A 7147-nucleotide genomic window follows, 5' to 3' on the forward strand; every position below is an offset into this window, starting at 1 on the left:
GACTCTTTGATCGACTACGATTAACTTGACTTGAAACTCAAACACAAAGACTCAAAACTTGACTCGGACTTGTAAAAAATGACGTGTGAATACCCTTTTAAAAAATTATAGATCAAACTCACAATAGATCAGCCACCCCACTGAATAGATTTGTGTGTGTAACAATAAGTTATGAGAGTCAAGCCCCGCCCGATTATATGGGTTGTTTCAAATGGATTAGGATCTCTCTCCTCTACTTCTACTTCTTCCCCATCCCTAACGAAATGATCCAGAAGCACGAGAAGTTATAAGAAATGGGGTTAATTATGTATAGATGACGGGGTACTCATTACTTAGTAGGAGTCGATTGCACCAATTTACTTCTTCCATTGGCAGGGTCTACGCCCTTCATTCCATATCTTGAGGTACGAGCATGTTTGATGCATGTCAAAAAGAAAAAAATATATATGTCTATAAAATAGATTCCACTTCTTCCTCTGAACCTCCTTCTTTTTAATGAGATGATGAACAAAAAAGGTTAAATGAGAAGCAAATTAAAAGTATATTATGAGTAACTTATAACTAAGTAATATTATTAAAACCATGTTCAGCTCCTTCTTATTCTTGTGATGTCGTTAACTCACTCCTCAAAAGGGGAAAAGGCAATTTCGAAAAGGGGAAGACTGAAGAGCAATCCCATCCTGGAATTGAAATGAACCATAAATAAAATACAAACTATTCCTTCCAAAAGTCGTAAAAGGAACTTTTTGTAATTGACATTTAAGTCAATGGGTAATGATGAGACTTTGGCATGGAGAATAATTCTCATTTCAAACTTGACTTTGAGTCTGCATGCTCCGTAGTCAATGCCTATCAATCTATCTACATATGTACGTACTAAGGATATTTATTATTATCACGAAAATAGCATTTATTGATTGTGAAAATAAGGAGGGGGGAAATAATAAGTTATACGTATGGACTCCACGAATTCAAAGTTAAGTGCATCATTTTCAAGAATTATTAATATGGATATTATAACTTTTTCAACTAATTAGGTACAGCAAAAGAGACTCCCAAGACAAATGTTCCTACACTTGTTGGAGGTACTGACCTCCTAGGTTTCATATGAATATTCAACTAACTTGTATCATCTAGGGCCGGTGTTTGGGAGGGACAGGGGGTTGTGAATATTTTTTCAGAGAATCTTTAGGAGCAGCAAGTACATAATAATTAAAAATTGAAACAAAATCTAACAGAAATTTCAGAATAACTATAAAAAAAGTAAATTATTACTAGTTAAAATAGGTTCACTTTATTCGAACTAAAAGTTTACCTCATAGTATGAAAAAGAGTAATTAATTTGATACAATAAATATACTAGATATGAAAATAGTATTTATGGAAAAAAATTCAAGAGATAGATCTTTAATTTAAAATTGATGGTTTTTTAACTATAAAATAAATAAATAACAATTTGATTATTTTTTGTTTTGGAATACTGACTTCAGAAAACTTCAACTTTTTAGATAACTTTCAGATAGATTGAATTTTAATTTTGTGAGTTAAATGGGTAATTGTTGAAAAAAACATACCTTTTGGATTCAATACTTTTGAGCTTGATTATATCTAAAAAAAACTTCAGAGCTTCTAAATCTTTTAATGTTTTCTGTTCTTTTCAACTTTATCTTAATTCACTGGTAGGAAATTTCATGTAGTAGTATATTTAACAAGTGATTGTCAAAAATTTAACATGCCCGCTTCAATACACTTTGCCTCTGAGCTTGAACAAAATTTCGGGGCCACTTGACTTTGGACAGTTCGTACTTTGGCGTTGTTGTGCAAGTTTGAAACCATTATAAAACTCTACTCTTATTTTTGCTGCATGTTCTTCATTATTTTATGTAATGTTTTAGACAAAAAACATGCCCCCCTTATAAAAAAAAGGTGGTTAAAAAATTGTAAAAAAAGGCAACGCTAGGGTAAAAACTTGATGAATGAAAACGGATTAATCACTTTCTTTTATTTCATATTTCATATATTTCAATTGTTTCTGTACTTGGCTGCATGCGTTCTGAACGCTCATTTCGGAAATAATTAGGTTATAATTTCGGGATTCTACAGTAATTTATTAATTTAACTAACACATTTAACACCCATTACTTAATTCCCTATATCGATATTTCTTCTTCGGGGTCGATATTGATACCTTTTATTTGGTATGAAATTGATATCTATATTTGCCCTATCTCATATGCCTATGTTTGCTAATTTACAGATTTGAAAGTTTTTTCTAATTGTCGACATATCTTACTGATTATTTACATATGTTTTATTAGTGATATAAATGGTTCTTCTAAATGAATTCCATCTGCCTGTCTAAAGACATATATGTACATAATTATAATAAAACAATAAATCCACTATAAATAGACCTTATTAATTCAATATTTATTTTGTGTTAAATAATGAATATTTTGACAAAAATGAAGAAATTAATACAAAGAAAAGTTTGTATATATTTAAGTATGTATATACATTGTAATAATAACTGATTCATAAAATTACACCGAGGGTGTAATTATCCTTATCACAATTTTAATTAGTTTTGCTAACACTTATAACTGCTTTTGTTACTATTTGTTGAATATATATGTATTTATTGTACATATTTTCATTGGTATCCTAGATTATATTATGCACAAACATATCAATTATTATCATCATCTCATTTCGTCATCTCGATTCGACGAATCTCAGGTTTATTACTCCTTGTGACTGTGATAAATTCATAAGAGGTTTACATCATCATCATTAGGTGACTCAATTGGCTATGAAATGAATTAAAAGAGGTCAGTGCAGTATTTCCACCTGAGTAGCTCTTCTTCTTTTTATTATCGGTCGAAATGGTTGGAATGATGAGAATGTGAAATATTACAGAGTCTGGTTTATTATTAGGTAGGTTCTATAATTATATTATTTTTTCAATCATTCCAATGACCTTCATTTTTCTTAATCATTATTCAATTATGTATATATATTATTTTTGAGCAAAGGGGAGAAGAAATACTGATGTCGGGTCGTTATCTTTATTGTACCTCCAATTTTACTCCAAAAAGAAATATAACATAATGTCAAAAATCAACTGGTAAAAACTTATTAAATTCTTCAAAACTATGACGTTGTTATTCAATAACTATTGAGCAATTGTAATTGCTCGGAATTATTCAAAGCCTTATTACAAGAGCTGATTCAAATTCAAACAATCAACGTTCTTAAAAACACTGATAAGGAGAATAACACACTAACACAAAAATGTACACTTTATTGTAATATCAGCTGTCGATTTTTATACTTCCCCTCCAAGTTAGTGTTCGGTTCAGTTGTGAACAGTTATCCAATAATAGTTTTAAAAAAAGGGAAAAATAGGCTAACTACCAATGAATTTTGGACCTCTTTTTCAGGGGAAAGGTTGTGATACACAATAAAGGTAACAACGTGACATAGTTAGCCAATTCTATAAAACAATGCAACTATTATTTTACAATTGTTCCCAGCATAGCAAAACCTAATTCGAATTCATCAAATCAACATTCAGAACACTGATTAGGGAAAAGAAACCACAAAAATCTATAGGTGATGAAAACCAAATATATTGTTTATTTATGTATTTTGGTAAGGTAACACCGTGATATGCAGATTTTTTTAGTCTTCAGGAATAAACGTTTCGATATAATTGTCATTTTAGCTAACTTTTTTTGTGATCATCATATTGAAGACAAATGTTACACAAAATGCCTGTAGAACATATAGGTCCAATCACTTACTTAAATCAAGTTTTAATTCAAAAACTCTTACTTCTCTTTAAAAAAATGCTGTTATGTTGGAAGAGGCATATATTGCAACATGTGAATTCACTTTTAATTCTCTGATGTTGATGAATGGATAAGAGATGGAGTTATATTTTACATATAAACAGTTTAAACAAACAGGGAGAAATAGGAACTGGAGAAGATACTTGCAATCAAGTCCATATTTTAAAAAAATCCGATTTAACTTGATCTCACAGATAAAATTTCAAGACATGATTTGGACTCTAAAGTTGAGACTCGATACTTAATTGAATTTTGTTTTCTGAAGATAAAAGATTAATTAAGTCCTGTAAAATAGAATGGACTCACATATTATAATACATCAAACTGTTTTTGTAATAAATCGTTGGATTATGTGTGATTTTAATAGTAAGATTTTGTTGGAGCTTCATATGTATTTTTCACATAAATATTTCATTTATATATACTAAATGAATATGATTTCCTTTCAAATAGATGTTCTTAAACATCCTTTCTGACTTATATACACTTTTGTATGCAATATTACAAGATAAAAAGGACGAATATAAATTAATTGTAAAAATGAAATAAAAAAATATTCAATTTTTAATTACAGTCAGTAGTTAAGAGGCTTTTCAAGCTCCTTGTATCTCTGAATTGAGATCGAGCTTCTGAATACTTTTTCTTCAGAGAGCTCTTTTAATAGACTCAAATTCAGTTTAAATAATTTTTTCTTGGGCCTTCACAGCTCCATTTTGCGAGTGAGTTAATTTTTTCTTAATTTAGTTTGTTTTATGAAGTTCTTTTCCCTTGGATCTTCCATTCCAGGATTTAGGTCTGGAGAGTGAGACACCTTTTTAATAACAACTCAACAACACAGTTATATAAGGTACGCCGTCATGTTTGGGGTTCACTACTCAATACGTCGACCGTTGTATCTTGTATGTTCTCATTTGAAGGCTAAAATTCTCATGAATGTGATCTGGTTCAAGAAGTCCTTCCTTTTTTTCATATTTATTCTAATAAGAATGAAAAAATCTTTATGGTTTCTAATAAAACTTTTCACTTAGAATAGAAAAAACATAAATTTAATTCATAACACTCATACCCCAAAAATATAATTCACTTAAATTCATAGTACATAATTATGTTCTGAATTAGAACTCAAAAAATAAGAACAATGTCATTTCTTGATCAATAGAATAAAAATTCAAATATCTATCATGTTGTTCTGAAAATATAAATGTACGATGTGATTTTATATTTTTATAATGAACCTTCGCTGAGCATGGGCAACAATTGATAACAAAATAAAATTATAAACTCGTTGAAAACATTTTCAAAGAGATCAATTTATTTTTGAGAGTTATAAGGAATTGTAGTGATATATCTTTGTCAGAAATTAAGTTTCTAAAGTTTCAATTCCATGAATTAATTTAACTGTTTGGGATTATTTATATGGGAAATGTAACAGTTTACAGTTCCATTTATTCAGCGAATTTTTATATATGTGATACTCAAATATTAATTTTTGTGGCTTTCATTCTAAGATTGCCTTCCAACAGCTCACGGCTGTTCTTTTCCTGCATAATTGTCCAACTTCAAAAGAGAAATATACTGTTTTTGTCTTTATTTTTAAATTTTTGTTGAATTAATTCTACGAATTGATTTAAGAAAGTTTTTTCGAAATTAAAACAAAACAAGTACGAGTACCAATAAGTTACCACATTTCTTTCTTTCAAAGATTATAAGATAATTAATTGATTGATACAATATCAATGTCTTTGAAAAAAACTCTTTCCATTTTTTAAAATATTATTAAAAAAAGAAGGATTTGTTTTTCAATACCTTTGTCGCTACTACTTATATCGTTAGGTATTAAATTACATGAAAGACGAATGAAAACCAAGCTGTAGCATCAAAGAGATAGAGGGGTGGTATGTGTATATGGACGTCCTTTTTAGATTGGATTTCATGTGTCAATCCATTGTTCAATTATTATTCGTTGTTCTTTTATTTTTTAGTTATTATTTTGCTAAAAAAATGTATAAAAAAATATTAATAGTTCGACATACGACTATGTGCATTTTATCAACATCTAAAGTATGCATTTGATTTTGTGATACGATATTAATTGCCAATATGCGGTGATTGACATAACTTAATGGAATCAATGCATACCCTTACAATACGTATACTCTCGAAACCTTTCATTTGAAAAATGTTTAAAACATGTCCTTCTTTAGACCGAGATACTTAGAGAGGAGAGACAAAGTATATCAGTTATACTTTTTTCTCCTACGCCCGACAAATCTGACCTAAGGAAAATAAATTTAATTTATCTTTGTCCCTGTGTTGAGTGTCCGATATACAAATGTAGTCTTTCTTTTACATTTGTAAGATTTGTACTTATTACGTCACAAAATGGGAGTATTTTTCTATATTTTTTCCCTAAAACTATAAAACCATTTAATCAATCACTGGGATCCTTCTATAATTTTTAATATTTCCTACCATATAAAATACGCTCAATCAAATATTTATTTAAAAAAAAAGAAAGATGATTGACAAAAGACAAAAAAGACGAGCTAGACTCGGACTCGTATTAATTTCCCGAAAAAGTTAGTCAGCCTTAGTTTTTTAAGCTTAAAAACTTTTTGGGAAACTATGCTTTTTACATGGTAAAGCGAATTTTTAATAAGGATTCCGTATGTCATAAAATCCTGTAACACACGTTTTCTTGAAATAATGAGAACTGCACTAAAGGGAGAGAACATGCAGACTTCCACAATGACTAAGGATAAAAAAACATTCTGGAAAGAAAATGAAGCAGTTAATTCGGAACTTACTAAAATTGTTGTCAGAAAGATTGTAATGACAGAACCCAGTTGTAGAAAATAGTAAATTTATATCGGAACTTTTTTGCAAGAAGCTTTTTTATAAAAACAATGAGTTTACGGCAAATAAGATTTTGGAATGAGAATGGATTTTGAAGAAAGTTGATTTTAATTGAAGAAAAATTGGTCCCAGTGATAGTTTCTATTATCTTTAGAAAAAAGTGAGATTAAAGATTTTTCTTATTTTTGCACCAAATCAGATCAAGAAAAAACTAGAGTAATCTCTAGTTTACATTTTAGAATAAAATGTCCATCTTTGAAAAAAAATTTAAACAAATTTGTATCTTCGGAACTACAAGTAAGTGAACTTAAGTTAATTCACGATAACTAGCTATATTGATCTGGCAAATGCAATATTCATTTCCCTTTAAACCTAGATTTCACACCACTTTCTCTACTTTTTCTACTTTTTTAATAAAAAATGAAGAAGATAAATAA

Source organism: Lepeophtheirus salmonis, chromosome 5, assembly GCF_016086655.4.
Source record: "Lepeophtheirus salmonis chromosome 5, UVic_Lsal_1.4, whole genome shotgun sequence".
Classification (NCBI taxonomy): domain Eukaryota; kingdom Metazoa; phylum Arthropoda; class Copepoda; order Siphonostomatoida; family Caligidae; genus Lepeophtheirus; species Lepeophtheirus salmonis.